The 20,737-nt window shown below is 40.4% G+C and overlaps 1 pseudogene; it reads right to left on the bottom strand.

The window, feature by feature from the left end:
• Positions 1-379: 379 nt before the first annotated feature.
• LOC132363416 (COMM domain-containing protein 2-like) lies at positions 380-14,365 on the bottom strand (annotated as a pseudogene).
• Between the last annotated feature and the right edge of the window lie 6,372 nt (positions 14,366-20,737).

The following is a 20,737-nucleotide window of genomic DNA, read 5'->3' on the forward strand; positions in this document are numbered from 1 at the left end:
ATTCAATCCTATCTACACATTTAAATTAGAAAATACATCTTTTTTTTTTTTTTGGCCATGCTGCGAGGCTTGCAGGATCTTAGTTCCCCAACCAGGGACTGAACCCCAGCCATCGCAGTGAAAGTGCTGAGTCCTAACCACTGGATCATCAGGGAATCCCCAAAATACATCTTAATTGTCAAGAAGCTGAAGACATTTAGCACCAGGAAAGGAACTTTACTTAGCCTTTGATCATGACCTCAATTTCTTGACATAGGAAAAGAAATTTTATGAAATCTCTATGTATTTATCACTATCAAAAGAATTAATTTTGAAAAGTAACTGCTACATATCATCAATTCACAAGCAATTCAAAGGGAAGAAAACCATAAAACTGGGACTACTTGATATTGCGCGCAGCTCTCCTACGGTAGTCTGTTTTCATCTCCTTCAAGGCTTGCTCCAATTGCTGAACCAAATGGAGCAGGGTGGCTGGGTGTGTCTGCAGAACTTGGGTGTTATGATCTCCATTCTATTAAGGTGTAGCTTTATAGCCGCTGTTGGTTTAATCTGTTGCCTGAGGCTTCTGCTTGCAAGCTGTACATCTAGTCGCCATTCAAGGGCTGTGGTAACTGGGGAGGTCTGGTGCTGATTCACTCAGGATAGTTCTGATCTCCTTCCTGTTGTCCAGATAAAGCTGAAGCAACAGTTTGTTCAATTCTTCAGAGAATCCCAGAACAAAAACAGTCTTGGAAATCCAGTTCAGAAATCATAAGCTTTGAACTTTCAGGGAGGAGGTATATTAATTCTTCCACACCATGTTGGACAGTGTCACTACTCACGCTGAGCTTTCTTGCAGCGCCTTCGTAGATCTTGCGGTTCGAGCCTCACCTCGGGAACTCCACCACAATTTGCCCAAACTCAGAGACCACCGCGCTGTCCACTTGAGGCAGGAAGGCCAGGTGCTCCTTGTGCTCCTCCGACAGGTCCAGTGGTATCTTCACCGGGCGGCCGATTTCATCCTTATTTTTTTTAAGTTAGTGGTTGCCCTGGCATCTTAACTTAAAACAATTTAGTTCAGATTAATACCAACTTATTTTCAATAGTATATGAAAAAACTGCTCAGATAAATAAAATTCCTTTCCCCTTCTTCATGCTATTATTGCCATACAAATCACATGTTTACACATTATAAGCCCATCAACAGTTTTATAATTATCGCTTTATGCAGTGTTTTTAAAATCAGATAATAGAAAAAAAGAGTTAGAAACAAAAATACATTTATACTTTCTTTTATATAATATTTATCTATGTAAATGGTAACTATGCAGTTACCTTTACTGGTGCTCTCTAAATCTTGTGAATTCAGTTTACTGTCTAGTGTCCTTTTATTTCAGCCTGAAGGACTTCCTTTAGTATTTCTTGTAGGGCAGGTCTGCTAGTAATAAATTCTCTGTTTTTATTTTTCTGAGAATTACTTAATTTCTCCTCTGTTACTGAAGGATAATTTTCTGCTTATAGAATTCCTAATAGTCTTTGTTTTGGCACTTTGAATATGTCATCTCACTGCTTTCTGGCCTCCAAAATTCTGAAGAGAAATCAGTTTTAATTATTACTGAAGATCCCTAGAACATGATTGGTTGTTTTTCTCTTGCTACTTTCAAGATTTTCTCTTTGTCTTTCAATAGTTTCACTATGATATATTTAGGCGTATATCTCTTTGAGGTTTTCCTACTTGGATTTGTTGAGCCTCTTGAATATGTGGATTAATGGTTTTCACCAAATTTGAGATTTTGGCTATTGTTTATTCAAATATTCTTTCTTCCCCTTTCTCTTTCTCCTCTCCTTCTAGGATTCCCATTACATGTATATTGGTAGGTTTGATGTTTCCTACAAGATTCTGAGGCTCTGTTCATTTTTCTTCATTCTTTTTCCTTTCTGTTCCTCAAAATAGTTAATCTTAATTGATGTATCTTCAAGTTTACTGATTCTTTCTTTTGCTGGCTGAAATATGCTCTTGAGCTCCTCTACTGAATTTTTCATTTAAGTTATTTTATTTTTCAACTCCAGGATTTTTATTTTTTAAATTAATTTCTACCTCTATATGGATATTCTTTATTTTGGAAATATCATTTTTATAGTTTACTTTTTACACAGCTTCTTTTATTTCTTTGAACTTTTTATAGTAGCTGCTTCAAGGTATTTATCCAGTAAGCCCAATGTCTGAGATTCCTCAGGGACAGTTTGTATTGACTTCTTTTTTTCTTGTATATGAGCTGTACTTTCCTGTTTCTTTGCATATATTATAATTTTGTGGAAAACTGAACATTTAAAATAAGATATGTAACAACTCTGGAAATCAGATACTACTCTCCTCCCAGAGTTTCTCATTGTTGCTGTTCACTTAGTAACATTTCAGAATTAATTCTGTGAAGTCTGTATTCTTTATTGTGTGGGACCGCTGAAGTCTCTACTTGGTTAGCTTAGTGTTCAACTAATGATTGGACAGAGATTTCCTTAAATGCCTTGAAATAGTATGTCTCTCAGCCTTCACCAGAGGTTCTGTGTGTTTGTTGGGGCATTCTGTCAACACTAAAAGAGGCAGTTGACAACTCTGCCTTAGCCTTCACTTACTGATTGTGCAGATCATCAGGGTTAGACAGATGTGTGATTGGGGTCTTCTCATGTCTTTCCTGGGCATGTGTACTGCCCTTCACATATGCATGGCCTTCTAGATTCCCAGGAATATGTCATAGCTTTTTTTTAAAAATAAATTTATTTATTTATTTATTGGCTGCATTGGGTTTTCATTGCTGCGCGCAGACTTTCTCTAGTTGTGGCAAGCAGGGGCTACTCTTCGTTGTGGTGCACAGCCTTCTCATTGCGGTGGCTTCTCTTGTTGCAGAGCACAGGCTCTAGGCATGCGGCTTTCAGCAGTGTGGCACATGGGCTCAGTATTGTGGCTCGCGGGCTCTAGAGCGCAGGCTCAGTAGCTGTGGTGGCACACAGGCTTAGTTGCTCCACGGCATGTGGGATCTTCCTGGACCAGGGATCGAACCCCTGTCCCCTGCATTGGCAGGCGGATTCTTAACCACCGTGCCACGAGGGAAGTCCCTGTCATAGCTTTTAAAATTCCCCTATGGACAGCTCATTCCACAATTTTTCCTTTAAAGATTTTTGGCTGTCAGTCCCTTGTTAGCTTCAACTGATATTGCCACCACAGGCAACTGTGACGTTAAACAATTGCCATTGACTGTTTTTAACAAATTCCCTAGGGATACAGCTGTTCACAAAGACCAGAGGTCTGCATCAGCCAAATACAGACAATCACTAAGACTGGAGCATTTTTTACATTTTTTGGACATTTTTTAAAAATTCAGGTTTATTGTGGCATATTCACACACAATAAAATCCACTCTTTTTATTTTTTATTGAAGTATAGTTGATGTACAAAGTTGTGTTAGCTTCAGGTGCACAGCAAAGTGATTCATATATATATATATGTATGTATGTATGTATATACATATATACACACACATATATATATTATATATATATACTTTTTTTGAATTAGAGTTTTCTCCAGCTATATGTCCAGGAGTGTGATGGAGAAAGGAAAAGGGGATGAGGAAAAGTAATAGGGGAATGAGGAACATGGAAAACCCAAAAAATGACTTCTAGTTCTCTGTGTAGTTGTGGCCTTTACTGAGCTGGGGATACTGGTGGAGGGAAGTATCAAGAATTCTAATTTAATCACGTTGGAAACATTTTAGGTTAAGAAAAAAATTATGCTTCCTATATAGCAAGCTATCAGAACTTACTTTAAAATGTAAACCTATTCGTCCTTTCTCATGGGTGCTCAGAGTTCCCCACAAGATATTCATTTCTACATGTTCAAGAAAATGCCACTGTCAGGCAGGTCTACCATGGACTGTATATCTGTGGGCAGAGTCCTAAGTAGAGCTTTCATCTTCTCCCCTTGAACTGACAAGTTGAACAGGAGATACTCTGCTTTGCCAGCCTTCCACTTAAGACAGAACCTAGTTGTCTCCTGGCTTTGATCAGAGAGGGTCTTCAGAAAGTTTAACAGGTCAGAATGAACTTGATTGCCAGACAGAAACCAGCGTGCCAAAAATAAAGCATTAACCAAAGCCAAGAAAACAGTGTTGGCTGAGGCGTGGCTTAATATGGGGCTCTAGGTATTTCAAACAGCCAGGTTTGATGGAAGCAATTAGGAACAGCACTAATTGCCTGTCAGGCAACATTGCCATTTGCTGAGGACAGAGCTGATACGTTTAGACACAAAGTCTGCCCAGCCTCCATTGTAGCCTTTCACTTTTGGAGATTGTCTTCTGGTTTCCATTACAATGAAGCTCAAGCTGCCGACTCCATTAAAATGTCAAGGTGGGAGGGAAACGAGGTCTTGAAATAAGTCTTTCAAGGCTATTGCCATGGTTGGTTTTATTTATGGAGTAAGGTTCCTGTACACACTTATTTTACCGTTTCTTTCCCTTAAGTGGTGAAAGCACCAAGTCCCTTAGCCCCATCACCAGGGAGCTGAGGAGCTGAATCTGTTCTTTCCATGGCAGGGCTATATTCAGGTCCACTCTACCCTCTTCTGTTTTTCCCTATACATGGAGGAATGAGTTCAGGTGCTACAGAGCAACTTTTCTGCACAAGTCCCTTAGCCAGTGACTCTCAACCCTTCACAGCATTTTAAAAACCCAATTCCTCAACCAGAAATGTTGTGGCAATCTGGAATTCCCCTTTCCCTCCTCTCTTCAGAAATACTCTATCATAAGCAGCTATTCTTGCATCAGATTATTTTATTCCAAATTCAGGGCCAAGGAAAAAAAGAAGAGTACGCATCCTCAGGGCTAGAGAGGATTATAATAATACATGTAATGTGTCTTTAGGAAGTATAATGTAAGTTTGCTAGTAAAGAGATAAGCTCCTGAGTTCCCTAGAGAATAGGAAAAAAATCCAAGCACATTCACGGGCAGTATAAGCATTGCCAGTATTAGAGTCATGCTTTACTTAGGAGGATGTAATTGAAATAAACCAAAACAGAAATGCTGATCTGGAAGCCTGGAAACCTGGGTCTCATCACAGTATTTGTCTTTAACAAGCTATGCACCCTAGAGCATAATTTTAACTTTGTTTTGTTTAGAGCTATACAACCAGGATCTAAAAGACTACCTGGTGCTTAGTAGGCACTTGGCAAATATATGCTGTTAGGATTTTTTTTGAATCTCAGCATACTGGTCAGAAATATGGGGCTTGTATTAGTTTCCTAAGGCTTCCATAACAAAGTATCACAAACTAGGTGGCTCAAAACGACAGAAATTTATTCTCTCTCAACTCTGGAGGATAGAAGTCCAATATCAGGACGATAGCAGGTCCATGTTCCATCTGAAGTCTGTAGGGGAAAATTCTTCCTTGCCGCTTCCTAGCTTCTGGTGGTGGCTGTCAGTCCTAGGTATTCCTTGGCCTGTAGCTGCATCACTCCAGTCTCTGACTGTGTTGTCACAAGGCATTCTCCCTGTGTGCTTCTTTTTCCTCTTCTTATAAGGACAACAGTCACGTTGGATTAAGGATCCACCCACTACAGTATGAGCTCAGCTTAACTAATTACATCTGCAACAACGCTATTTCCAAAGAAGTTCACACTGAGGTGCTGTGGGTTAGGACGTCAACATATCTTTTGGAGGGACACAATTCAACCCATAACAGGGATAATTCCAGTTGTCTAATCCATCTCAACATTCGTTATGAGGACTCAGTAGGATAATGTGTGGGAAAAGTCTCTAAAATTACAGATTATTATTCACATGCCTGGAAGAGTTTCTTCTCCTTACCATTTACTGTGAGGATGCAGTAATACTTCATGAAACCTAAACTGTCAGCTTTAATACTTAATAGGTCAATACCACTAATATACATATTCCACTTTAGCCTGTGAGGTGGCCAGGGAAAGGACTACTATCCCCATTCTAAAGGTGAAAAAAACTGAGACTGAGATATTAAATTAAATGATATAATCAAAGGCACATGGCCTGACAGTGAAAGCACTACTAGTAGATCTCAGGGTGTCAGCCTCCTGGTTGTGATGCTTTCTAGCTCAATGTGATGCTGGGATGACAATTCCTCCTTGGAGCTTTCATTTCTCAGCATTTTCTCTGCCTGCTGCAGAGAACCAGAGTTCATTTCCTGATCAACTGAAACTTGCTAGTACTATGAAACTTCTGTTCAGCTGGATCTACCTCTCTGTATTGTGGTGTTGGAAATGCAAAGTGGGATAAGAGAGAAGGGGGTGGTAAAAAAGGATGAGGATAAGGAGTAATTACAATGAGTAGGTGAACTCACAACTCAGCCAACAAGGCATGAATTAAGTGTGGTGTATAGGATAATTAGCAGTCATTTAGTGCAGGAAAATTGCTACCAGCTGTTCAAAACCCAAGACTGAGGGGCTGATCTGTAAATGGTTATCTGAACAAGCAGGCAGACAGCTACAAAATGAAGCTGTGCCCCAGGTCCCAAAGGCTATGTTTTGTTGTCCAGAGAAAGCCTTGTCCTGAGAGGAATCCATTATGCTCATTAGTTACTGTTACATGAATGTAATGGCCTGGCCAAAGGCTCCTAGAGAACACTGGGTCATAGATCTGTGGAGAATCAGACCAACAAAGGGGTAAACAGGAATGTCAGAGTCCTGAAATCCCAAAACTACTCTCAATATGGACCTCCCACTTTCTTCGTTGGAGCCTAGTCAACAAACACAGCCTTATCCATCAAATGCCCATTTCCTCATTCAATCCCTCTGCCTACCTCTTAATAGATTAGCATAAGCACTATTCCAAACAGTCTGATGCCTATCTTCTATTTAGCACCCAAATGCAGCTGAGTAACTTGGGAACCTACAGAATAACAACAACAGTCTTATCACACCTGGAAGCAAGGACACTGTCAGAGCAAATCAAAAGGTCAAAAATCAGCTCAAAGAGGCTTTTATTGGCTAAAATGGGGCAATTTGAGGCTTGACATGAATAATACTATACCAAGGAATTAAATGCTTCAAATATATTAAATTCCATGAGTTTGTAAGACACTAAAAACAATACTCAATGTCATCTTTGGAGCTTGCTGGGAAAACACAATATACTCTGAAAACTGGTAAATAAAGGAAAGAATCAAGCAGTTAGCCTGATTTCCTGTAGGACCTGTACCTCAGATAACAAACAGTTGATGAAGGAAAGTTTTTCTTTATAGAAGGATTCCCAGTAATAAATGAAGAAATAAATAAATAAATCCTTTGGCAAATCCCTACCTAAATAATGAATCCAGGCCATGATCAATGGTGGCCACTAACAACACAAAAAGAGAGACAGAGGGATGTTTGTTCCTCCTGATAAAAGTACACATCACTACCTATAAAGGATCCTTGTAAAAAGTCACATCAGATCAAGCCTCTAGATCTAACTACCAATTTAAGGAAATGCAAAGAACAGAAAAATATGTCAAATGCTACTATGGGTATGCAATCAGAAAAATCCAGAATGTGGGAAATTCCACAGGACAAATTATTTGGTTTCTTCAACAAATAAATTACAGGGAGAAAAAAAAAAGGGAAGGGGAACTGTGATTGACTGAATTGTTGGCCTCTGTTATTCACCCCTTCCTACATTCACACCCATGCCTCGCCTCCCTGCGGGAAAAGTATACCTCCCTGCCCTTGAATCTGGGCTTGGAAATGAGAATTGCTTGAATAAAAGAATTCCGTGAAAGGGACAGTGCAAATCTCTGATCTAAGGCCTTAAGAGGCCTCTTGGGTTTCCACTCAGCCTCTTATACTCCTGCTCTTGTCTTGGGAAGAGCTTCCCTTGGGTAATTGTTGATCTTTCAGCCTGGACAGTGAACAAATCAATGGCAATAACAATGGACTGAAGACAGGAAGCCACAACCCAACATTCTAGACAAGATGTACAACCCTGAGAAGAGGAAAGTATCCTCTTCATCCCAACTCACCCCCATGACCTGCCACCACCACCACAGTCATGACTACATTAACATTTCCTGACTTCTCTGCAGATGGAGTGAAACTAGAGGAAGCTGATTTAAGAACAGGAAAGAAAGAGTGAAATATCTCATTCAAATCTACTACAAAATAATTTTAGTTCCCAATCTTTGGTAGTTCGAGTACCAAAGACAGTAAAATACATCAACTGACCCCTACAACAGAATCTTTTACTCTTGTGGCAGAGAAAAATAGAACATGTCATCACCATCACCAGGTTAAAATATTTATGTGGAATGTCTCTGGGTAGAGACCTGAGCACATAAATGGGTAGAGATGAATGTTCCTTACAAGCGACTCTCCTGCACGAAGGTCAACTGCTTTTCTTACTTGGGATATTAATCCAGGTCCCCAGTCTGATCTGCTTTCCTGTAAGAAGTCCTAAGGAAGCACGTTGCTCCATGTTAGCAACTTGGCAGGACCTTGGGATCCAAAAGTTGGGAGCAGGGGGGATCAATACACTTTAATCAAAAAGGCAGAAGATGTGCTTAGTTGAATCTTTTCACTTTTAAGGGCAGAATTTATTGTGGAAGGTTTGTAGCCTGAAGCAAGACAGGGAACATGCGAAAGGATCCTCTGCTGTAGGTCTTAACTTTCTTGCCAGAGAAAAACAATTGGGAGAAACCTTAAAAGGACAGGGCCACACTCAGAGTATCAACTCAAGAGGCCCCAGAGCCACTTCAATTAGCAGTTAATCTAGAAGTTGCAAGTATGTGATGGTCTCTCCCATCCCCGGAACTTAAGAGCTTATAAACCATAGAAGGTCATGACTCCAAAAAAATGGCTACAGCAATATCTCAGGTCCCACGTGCTCTTCCAGAACTTTGTCACTCCCCATTAAGAAGTGGAATCTATTTTCCCTCCCCTTGAAACTGGGCAAGACTTTATGGCTAATTTGATGAATACAATGCAGTGGAAGTGACACCGTGTGATAGCTGGGATGGTAGTCTTCTCCTGTCCTTGGACTGGGATTTACACCATCAGCTCCCCTGGTTCTTAGGGCTTCAGACACAGACTGGAATTACACCACTGGTTTTCTGGGTCTCCAGCTTGCAGATGGCAGATCATGGGACTTCTCAGCCTCCATAATATCTCTCTCTCTCTCAACACACACACACACACACACACACACACACACACCCTTTTTGTTTTATTTCCCTGGAGAACCTTGACTAATACAAATATTTATTGAGCAATTACTACACATTAATCCAATGCTCTAAGCACGCTAATGAATGATCTCATTTAACCTTCACACCAGCCTGGACATAGGAACTATTTCCTCTTTCACATTTTTCACATGAGAAAACTGAGGAACAGGGATTAAGTTATTTGCCAAGTTCACACAGCTAGTAAGTGGTAGAGCAGGGATTCAAACAGACTGGTCCAGGTGCCACACTCCCTGGAATTTCTTTAGGTGGCCTTTTAAATCTCAAATCAGATACTCTCATCTTGGGAAAAACAACAACAACAAACAGCTTGTGTTACAAAAATAGTTTAAATTCAACTTTTTTCATGTAAAAGTGTTTGAATTTTTTCCAGGAATGTTCTTTATTGCATCCTGGTCTGGACACCAGACCTAATTAATCATCTCTTTGGGTCCCCCATTATTCTTTGTGGCAGCTACAAATCCCTTTCTAGAAAGAAAACCTTCAAGTCTTGCCCTAAGAGGAAGGTTGGGGGAGAAAAGGAGGGGTCTTGTTCCTGTTTGAATCAATTGTTTACTTAACCCTGTGGCTGAATTATAAACAGTTTTTTTTTTTTTTTAAAGGCTAAAGAGAGAATTAAATTGGTTTAATATAATGACTGAGAAGGGAGAGGGCCAAAATCCGACCAGGATTCCAAATGTGCAGGAATGCATTCATCTTTTTTCCATATGTTTTGGTTTTTCTTTCATATTGTGTTAAAAGTAGCTATGAAGAAGGGGAGGAGGGAGAGAGGTAGAGGAGTAGATGGAGATGAATAGGGAGGGGAGAGGGAGAAAAGTGAAGGAGGAGGAAAAGGAGGAAGCAGCTCTAGACACATTACCCAACTCTTTAGAGATTCTAAATATAAGGTTCATGTTCGTTATACTTGGGGAAGAAGCTTATAGTCTCAGCTAAGGCAGCACTGAAATAGTTATATTACACTGAAAATACTGAAAGACTTGCAAACTGCTTGGTTAATATCCATTGCTCCCAGTCTCCTGCGTGCTCCACCATCACACTTCCTGTGACCAAGACCTCCACACCACCCAGCAACCAAAGGGTATCACCTGATACTGCAGGGGGCTCTTGGGACCTGCTCCGTTACCAAGGTGGCATTGCCCGATTTTCCTGCCTACAGGTTGTTAAATATTTTGACTATCATTTCTGGACAGAAATCCCTATCTTTCAGCCTTGGAATCAAGCTGCCGTTATCCCAAGCTTTCCTTGCTCTGTTCACCTCTGACTGTCCCTGGCTGAGCATCTAATAGTCTGAGACCACCAGTCACCAGGTCAGTCTGAATGTCACCAGTCAACTTGCCTTTGGCCATCCACTCAAGACAAACAAAGCTAGAGGAATGGTGTGCTATCTCGAAGCTGGGGATGGAAGTGATGGAGAAATTAAGAGAGCAGGGAATGGGGCAGGGTCTGTAAAGTTCTCAGGGTAAGAAGGAAAACCAGAGGCCTTCTAGTTCATATAACATAAATGCATAGGATGACTCCCTGTTCTGGGTACTGGACAGTTTACATGATATCACACAGTTTGTAAAACTCTTTCACATCCATGATTTCACCTGATTTTCATGACAAATCTTTTGGTAGGCAGGGCAGGGGTAATGGTTCCAGTTTCACAGAGAAGGAAATGTAAGTCCAGAAAAGAGATGTGACATGCCAAGGTCCTAGAGCTAAGTTTTGAACTGTGGCATGTAGATGCCAAGTTCAGCCCTCCATGGTGCCTTGCTAGTAACAAGCAGGGAAGTACCCAAGAAGAGCGATCAAGTTGGGTCTGACATCAGTAAAAATCCCTGGGTTTTTATAAGCATGTTATTCATCTTGATTTTATTTTTTCCTTCATCTTTCATGTGTCCTTAACAATAATCATGTGAGGACATCAAATGACACATCATTGCTTACATTTTAAAATGAGGAAATGGGATCCCAATGACATTCAGCGATTGACAAGGTCACACACAGTGGGTGACAGCACAGACGGGCTGGGGTGCCAATGTTCTGAATCCCTGTCCAATGCTTGTCACTGACCCTGTACCATCTACTGCTGCACACACACCTCATGTCCTTCCAAACAAGGAAACAGACAGTTTGGGTAAAAAAAAGTTGAATCATCAGCTGCTGATTCTCCAACATCATGAAAAGATGGGAATGCAGACAATCTACAACATGAAATAAACCAAAAATAATTTATCATTTGAGAACATGTTCTTAGGTAGGAAATCTACCTTTTCCATTCTGTTGTGTTCCGCTTCCAATTAAAAGTAAGAAAGGAGGCTAAAAAGAAATGAATATTTACTACTTCCACTACGTTATCTCATTTAACCATCATAATAACTGTCATGCAAGAATAGTATTATTCACTTCACACAGATGAGGAAACAGCTTCTGAGGCATTACGTAATTTGCTCAGTCTTACAGGCAGGAATTTGCCTTCCCAAATGCTCATGAACTTCGTAAGGAGGTGTCCCTTTAACATGATGTAGCTTTGCCATTTGAAGGGAAGAGTATGAGTTCTGGCTCCATTCCTCAGAATCTGTGTGATCCAGAGCCAGTTATTATTTGGTTCCCTGAAACTGTTTCCTCATTTCTAAAATGCAGATAATATACCCCCTTCTCAAGAAGGTTATGAGGATTAGTATCAATAGCTAACATTTGTTGAGTGTTTGCTGCATGTTAGGCGCCATTTTACGCCCTTTCCATTTATTATCTACACCAACTGCTCTGAAAATCTCTGTGGTATTGGGTACTACTTTTTAGCTCCATTCTTCAGGTGAGAAATCTGAAGCCCAAAGCATTTAAGAGACACCTCCAAGTTAGCAGCTGGAAGGACCAGTATTTGAAGTCAAGGTGTCTGACTCCACAGTCTACACACATAATAGGAGCTCATAAGCAGTGTCTGTTTCGTCATTAGGACTGGTAGCTGAAGTAAACCTGAAATGAGCAAGTCACTGGGACCTACCTACAAAACAGCTTAAATTACCCACCTAAGGTGCATAAATGAGAAAGAGGCAAGGACTACTTCAAGGACACAGAGGTACTGTAAGCATTGACAGGTTTTAAATGGCATGATGGAGGTCTCAGAGAGAGAGAGGCCACCCATCATCTGTGGAAGGTTTGGGGCTCCCAGACCTTTAGTCTCTCCTCTAGGCTTGTATAGGAGGATGATCTCAAGGAAGAAAGCATGGGTTCTAGAAACATTCAGAAGACAGAGGAGTCTGGTTGTTAAAGAACAAAGCATTTTAAATGAATAAACTGGGGCTTCCCTGGTGGCGCAGTGGTTAAGAGCCTGCCTGTCAATTCAGGGGACACGGGTTCAAGCCCTGGTCCGGGAAGATCCCACATGCCGCGGAGCAACTAAGCCCGTGTGTCACAACTACTAAGCCTGCGCTCTAGAGCCCGCAAACCACAACTACTGAAGCCCGCGCGCCTAGAGCCTGTGCTCCGCAACAAGAGAAGCCACCACAATGAGAAGCCCGCGCACCGCAAAGAAGAGTAGCCCTCGCTCACCGCAACTAGAGAAAACCCACGTGCGGCAATGAAGACCCAATGCAGTCAAAAATGGATAAATTAATTAAAATAAATCAATAAATAAACTGAATGTTATATGGACGCACTCAGTTACACAAACACACATACACACACTTTTCACGATTTTTCTTTTATCTTTCACATACTTTGCAAACACTCTCTTGAGCAGCTGGCAAGCTGTTCCTCATCTTCCCACTCAGCTGAATGCCAGTTGTCCCACCCTCCCTACCCAGCCTCTCATAACAGCTTCAGCTTCCAAGAGACAGCTTGACTCAAAATGCCATCCAGTCTTATGCCAGGGGGAGGACTAGGACTCGTCCAGCAGGAAGGGACAGAAAAGACAACAGCCAGAACTATCGTCCCAGGAGAACTCTAGGAACATGAGCATCTGCAAGGCATTTATGCCCAGAGGTGGGCCTGCAACCTCTGAAAATTACCAGCCTATCAGGGAGTATGCCATGGGGCAAGAAGGGTCTTCAGTCTTAGCCTCTGGCCTCAACCTATGTTAAAAGTTAAATGTCTGAGACAAATCATGCATCTCATGTTACTTGTCTGTATCTTGTTTTTCCTCACTTAATGGTACATCATAAGTACCTCACTTTGTCCTAAATTTCACTGGTATTTTAGTAAGAAACCTCAGAAACCCAACAGGGAAAGACTGAAAATCCAAGAGCTCTCTGATTTACTTTTCTTGGATTCAGTCTCCTCTATCACCTGTCAACTTTGTCTATGATGCACTCATGATAATCCTGTGGAAATGTCTGTGCTATGGCCATGGAGGTGGATCAGTGACCAGGCTGGGCCAATCGTAGCTTCTCATCACCTGTGCACAGAGATTAGTCCAAGGGGTGAGCACATGACCCAAGCCAGCCAATCAGAATCCTTGCCCTAGATTTTCCAAACCAAAGTTACGACTGAGAAGTGCTCCTTCTTATTTGCTTGCAATACTTTGAGGACATGAGCTGAGCACTGCCTGCAGTCACGGTTCCAGTCTACCGAAGAGAGCTGCTCAGAGAAAATAGAAAGATAATTAAGCTGAGAGGGCTGAGAGGGCAGCTTCTGTGGTGTTTCCTGGTTCTCTACTTCCTGGTTTCATGAGCTTATAAACCCTTTTTACTTGTTTTGTTTTGTTTTGGGTATGTGCCAGGGTGTTTCACTGGGTTTCTGTCTTTTGACTAAAATAGTAGGCAGGGTTTGAAAGGTGGTAGGGTAGGGGAAGGAGCTGATAAGCCATCTAGCCTCCGAAACCTTGTAATAGTATAGTAGCCAAAGAGGAACAGACTTTTTAGAGTTTATATCTCAGTTAGGACAATGTGTTGCTACGTTACCAAAAAAAAATTCTCTTCAAAATGGCTTAAATATAAAGGGAATGTATTGACCCATGAAGCTGAAAAGTCCAGAAGTGGCTCTCAAGTACAGACAGCAATGCTTGATGCAAGAGCTCAAACACTCTCTCCAGTAGCTTGGACTCTCTGCATCTCTCCTTTCTACTTTCTATGATGTCAGCTTTATCCGTAGGCTCCATCAGACAACCAAGAAAATCCTTGTAAGGCAGGCTGACTCCGGTCCCAACTGTATCACCTGTAGCCATATTTAATTGTAAAAACAATCTGAAAAGTTTAAGTGTGATGCAAATAGGAATTGTGCTTACATTTTTATAAAATAATTTCAAAATCATCCGCGTGAGTGTGTGTGTGTGTTTGACTGTATAAGCATGAAAGTGCATGAAAAGGTACTGGGCCAAAAAGTGCTTTCGGTTTTTTTTTGCTTTCAGTTTTTAAGTAAAAATAAAGGACGCATTTTTCATTTTCACCAAGAACTTTGTTGAACAACATATTCACCTTTTTGTGAATTTGTGAATTCACCACTACCTTCTGCCATTTTTCAGGCAACTTCATAATTCCATCTTCCCAAAACTTTTTATCTTTTTGAGCAAAGAACTGTTCCAGGTGCCTTTTAAAGTCTTCCAGGGAATTGAAATTTTTTCCATTAAGAGAATTTTGTGGGCTTCCCTGGTGGCACAGTGGTTGAGAATCTGCCTGCCAATGCAGGGGACACGGGTTCGAGCCCTGGTCTGGGAAGATCCCACATGCCGCGGAGCAACTGGGCCCGTGAGCCACAATTACTGAGCCTGCGTGTCTGGAGCCTGTGCTCCGCAACAAGAGAGGCCGCGATAGTGAGAGGCCCGCGCACCGCGGTGAAGAGTGGCCCCCGCTTGCCACAACTAGAGAAAGCCCTCGTACAGAAACGAAGACCCAACATAGCCATAAATAAATAAATTTAAAATATATATATATAAATGCTGCGAGTACTGCATAAAAAAAAAAAAAAAAAAAGAGAGAATTTTGTAAAGACCTAAATAAATGGAAATCCGAAGGTGCAATGTTCTGGTGAATACAGTGAATGAATCAGAACTTCCCAACCAAGCTGTTAACAGTTTTTGCCTGGTCATCAAAGAAACATACAGTCTTGCAATATCCTGACGGAAGATTATGCATTTTCTGTTGAATAATTCCGGACGTTTTTCGTCGAGTGCTGCTTTCAGTTGGTCTAATTGGGAGTATTTGTTGGAATTAATCGTTTGGTTTTCCAGAGGAGCTCATAATAGAGGATTCCCTTCCAATCCCAGCATATACACAACATCACCTTGTTTGGATGAAGACCGGCCTTTGGTGTGGTTGGTGGTGGTTCATTTCACTTGCCCCACGATCTCTTCCGTTCCACATTATTGTACAGTATCCACTTTTCATCACCCGTCACAATTTGTTTTAAAAGCGGAACGTTTTCATTATGTTTACGTAGAGAATCGCATGCGGAAATATGGTCAAGAAGATTTTATTTGCTTAACTTATGTGGAACCCAAACATCAAAGCAATGAACATAACCAAGCTGGTGCAAATGATTTTCAACGCTTGATTTGGATATTTTGAGTATGTCGGCTATCTCCCGTGTGGTATAATGTTGATTATTCTCAATTAGTGTCTCAATTTGATCTCTATCAACTTCAACTGGTCTACACAACCATGGAGCATCGTCCAGCGAGAAATCTCTAGCATGAAACTTCGCAAACCACTTTTGACACGTTCGATTAGTCACAGCACCTTCTCCATACACTGCACAAATGTTTTTTTTTTGCATTTCAGTTGCATTTTAACGTTTTGTGAAATAATAAAGCATAATATGCCGAAAATCTTGCTTTTTTTCTTCCATCTTCAATATTAAAATGGCTATACAAAAATTCACCAATTTTGATGTCTTTTTTTTAAAAGCACACTGACATGACAGCTGTCATATACAATCTAACAAAATTGTTTCAAATGAAGTTAAAGACAACTAAGAGATACTAGAGCCGTCTTACGGAAAAAAACCAACGAACCTTTTGGCCAACCCAATACATATCATGTCATTAAGACTGTTTTGTGTGATGGGGATGTAGACACAAGGAAAGGAGGGTTGAGACACTTAGGGGGGGAAGTATCTTTCATAATAACAGTATTTACAGCATGTATTAGTTTTACATGCTTTTCCAGTCTTTAGGGGCCACCCACATTCCTTGGCTGGTGGCCCCTTTCTCCATCTCCAAAGCCAGCAATGACTTGGTGGAGTCTTTCTCACATCACATCACTTTGACACTGACTCTTCTGCCCCCACTGTCCACATTGAAGGACCCTTGTGACTATGTTGGGCCCACCTGAATAATCCAAAAAAATCTTCCTATTTTAAGGTCAGCTGATTAACAACCTTAGTTCTATCTGCTACTTTCACTCCCATTTGCCATGTAATGTAACATCTTCACAGGTTCTGTGGATTAGGATGTGGATATCTTTGAAGGCACTGCCTACAACAAATTATGATCCCATTTATGCAATTGTGGATGCATATATATACATATATATATATATATATATATACATACGTATATATATATGTATATATATATATAAAATGACAAATGGTAGGTGGTTATCAAATTGACAGTGGTTATCACAGGCAGTAAAAGTCAGTTCTCTTTACTTTTTTCTTTAAATTTTTATGTAGTGTCTTATCTTTTTAAGTATTTGTAAATTTATGTACAGAAAAAAGCAACAAAGCTAGTTTTGCTGGTGAAAATGATCAAAATGACCCGAACTCCCTCAAATATCGTAAAACTGGGCCCTGAACGGGGAGGTCCACCCTCAGAGGAACTTTGTACCTACGGAAACTCCCCCATCAAACCTCCTTCTTCTGTACACAATAGGAGATACTAAGCCAAGGCAATAGAAAGACTCCCAACTGCTAATAATGCAATTAGAGATATCCAAAGCCAAGCAGAATATGCAGACTGATAGATGTGTAGAAATCTACTTTGCAGTGGCTCCACAAGGAGCTGGGGATGGTAGAGAGAGTATGGAGGCAACTCTGAGGGTCTTAGAACATACATTCCGAAGGAAGTCACTTGCCCCTCCTTCCCCTTCAGCCCACTCCAAAATGACTACTCATTTTCATCACCCTCCAGCTGCTCCTTTCCATATCCTTGGTCACTCTCATGCACATCCCTTTCAACTTCTCCATTTCCAGGTCTCAGAGGGTTAGTACAACACTTCTCTGAGAGCATCCTCCCCCCATTAATTCTTGCTCTTTAGAAGACAATCTGTGACATCAACACTGCCCAAATCATGAGCTATTTATCAGGTGTTCAGTCAAACATATCATTCTGTGGTCAAAACATAGGAAGACAGAGCAAAAACAAAATTAAATTCATTTTTTTCTCTGCAGGACACCCCAGAGCCCTTGCTAATGTGCACTGCAATGCTCCAGGAGGTGGCTATAGCAAGCAGTTAATCCACCTAAATGTTGAATCATGTTATAGAAAGATAACTGATGAAATTAGTCCTCCACATGCTGGAAACAGTATCAAGAAATCTCTGTATGATGGTAGGGCATGTTAAAAACCTAACCTTGGAGCCGGAAAGAGCCCTCTAGAACTTTATTTTAAAACTGAATAAACGAACAGAGAGGGCAAGTGATTTGTCTGAAGTCACACAGCTAGTTAATGGCAAAGCTGGGAACCTTTTTTTTTTTTTTTAACATCTTTACTGGAGTATAATTGCTTTACAATGGTGTGTTAGTTTCTGCTTTATAATAAAGTGAATCAGCTATACATATACATATATCCCCATATCTCCTCCCTCTTGCATCTCCCTCCCACCCCCCCATCCCACCCCTCTAGGTGGTCACAAAGCACCGAGCTGATCTCCCTGTGCTATGTGGCTGCTTCCCACTAGCTAAGTATTTTACATTTGGTAGTGTATATATGTCCATGCCACTCCCTCACTTTGTCCCAGCTTACCCTTCCCCCTCCCCATGTCCTCAAGTCCACTCTCTATGTCTGCGTCTTTATTCCTGTCCTGCCCTTAAGTTCTTCAGAACCTTTTTTTTTTTTTTTTTAGATTCCGTATATATGTGTTAGCAGACGGTATTTGTTTTTCTCTTTCTGACTTACTTCACTCTGTATGACAGACTCTAGGTCCATCCACCTCATTGCAAATAACTCAATTTCGTTTCTTTTTATGGCTGAGTAATATTCCATTGTATATATGTGCCACATCTTCTTTATCCACTCATCTGTCGATGGACACTTAGGTTGCTTCCATGTCCTGGCTATTGTAAATAGAGCTGCAATGAACATTGTGGTACATGATTCTTTTTGAATTATGGTTTTCTCAGGATATATGCCCAGTAGTGGGATTGCTGCATCATATGGTAGTTCTATTTTTAGTGTTTTAAGGAACCTCCATACTGTTCTCCATAGTGTCTGTATCAATTTACATTCCCACCAACAGTGCAAGAGGGTTCCCTTTTCTCCACACCCTCTCCAGCATTCATTGTTTGTAGATTTTTTGATGATGACCATTCTGACTGGTGTGAGGTGAAACCTCCTTGTAGTTTTGATTTGCATTTCTCTAATGATTAGTGATGTTGAGCATCCTTTCATGTGTTTGTTGGCAATCTGTATATCTTCCTTGGAGAAATGTCTGTTTAGGTCGTCTGCCCATTTTTGGATTGGGTTGCTTCTTTTTTTGAAATTGAGCTGCATGAGCTGCTTGTAAATTTTGGAGATTAATACTTTGTCAGTTGCTTCATTTGCAAATATTTTCTCCCATTCTGAGGGTTGTCTTTTCATCTTGTTTATGGTGTCCTTTGCTGTGCCAAAGCCTTTAAGTTTCATTAGGTCCCATTTGTTTATTTTTGTTTTTATTTCCATTTCTCTAGGAGGTGGGTCAAAAAGGATCTTGCTGTGATTTATGTCATAGAGTGTTCTGCCTATGTTTTCCTCTAAGAGTTTGATAGTGTCTGGCCTTACATTTAGGTCTTTAATCCATTTTGAGTTTATTTTTGTGTATGGTGTTAGGGATTGTTCTAATTTCATTCTTTTCCAAGTAGCTGTCCAGTTTTCCTGGCACTACTTATTGAACAGACTGTCTTTTCTCCATTGTATATTCTTGCCTCCTTTATCAAAGATAAGGTGACCATCTTAAAGGTGGGCTTTCTATCCTGTTCCATTGATCTATATTTCTGTTATTGTGCCAGTACCATACTGTCTTGATTACTGTAGCTTTGTAGTACAGTCTGAAGTCAGGGAGTCTGATTCCTCCAGCTGTATTTTTTTCCCTCAAGACTGCTTTGGCTATTTGGGGTCTTTGGTGTCTCCATACAAATTTTAAGATTGTTTGTTCTAGTTCTGTAAAAAAGGACATTGGTAGTTTGATAGGGATTGCATTGAATCTGTAGATTGCTTTGGGTAGTACAGTCATTTTCACAATATTGATTCTTCCAATCCAAGAACATGGTATATTTCTCCATCTGTTTGTATCATCTTTAATTTCTTTCATCAGTGTCTTATAGTTTTCTGCAAACAGGTCTTTTGTCTCCCTAGGTAGGTTTATTCCTAGGTATTTTATTCTTTTTGTTGCAATGGTAAATGGGAGTGTTTCCTTAATTTCTCTTTCAGATTTTTCATCATTAGCATATAGGAATGCAAGAGATTTCTGTGCATTCATTTTGTATCCTGCAACTTTACCAAATTCATTGATTAGCTCTAGTAGTTCTCTGGTAGCATCTTTAGGATACTCTATGTATAGTATCATGTCATCTGCAAACAGTGGCAGTTTTACTTCTTCTTTTCCGATTTGGATTCCTTTTATTTCTTTTTCTTCTCTGATTGCTGTGCTTAAACTTCCAAAACTATGTTGAATAATAGTGGTGAGAGTGGACAACCTTATCTTGTTCGTGATCTTAGAGGAAATGGTTTCAGTTTTTCACCACTGAGAACAATGTTGGCTGTGGGATTGTCATATATGGCCTTCATTATGTTGAGGTAAGTTCCCTCTATGCCTTCTTTCTGGAGGGTTTTTATCATAAATCGGTGTGGAATTTTGTCAAAAGCTTTTTCTGCAGCTATTGAGATGATGATATGGTTTTTCTCCTTCAATTTGTTAATATGGTTTATCACATTGATTGATTTGCGTATACTGAAGAATCTTTGCATTCCTGGGATAAACTCCACTTGATCATGGTGTATGATCCTTTTAATGTGCTGTTGGATTCTGTCTGTTAGTATTCTGTTGAGGATTTTTGCATCTATGTTCATCAGTGATATTGGCCTGTAGTTTTCTTTCTTTGTGACATCTTTGTCTGGTTTTGGTATCAGGGTGATGGTGGCCTCGTAGAATGAGTTGGGGAGTGTTCCTCCCTCTGTTATATTTTGGAACAGTTTGAGAAGGATAGGCGTTAGCTCTTCTCTAAATGTTTCATAGAATTCACCTGTGAAGCCATCTGATCCTGGGCTTTTGTTTGCTGGAAGATTTTTAATCAGTCTCAATTTCAGTGCTTGTGATTGGTCCGTTTATATTTTCTATTTTTTCCTGGTTCAGTCTCGGAAGGTTGTGCTTTTCTGAGAATTTGTCCATTTCTTCCAGCTTGT

Source organism: Balaenoptera ricei, chromosome 3 (genome assembly GCF_028023285.1).
Source record: "Balaenoptera ricei isolate mBalRic1 chromosome 3, mBalRic1.hap2, whole genome shotgun sequence".
Classification (NCBI taxonomy): Eukaryota; Metazoa; Chordata; class Mammalia; order Artiodactyla; family Balaenopteridae; genus Balaenoptera; species Balaenoptera ricei.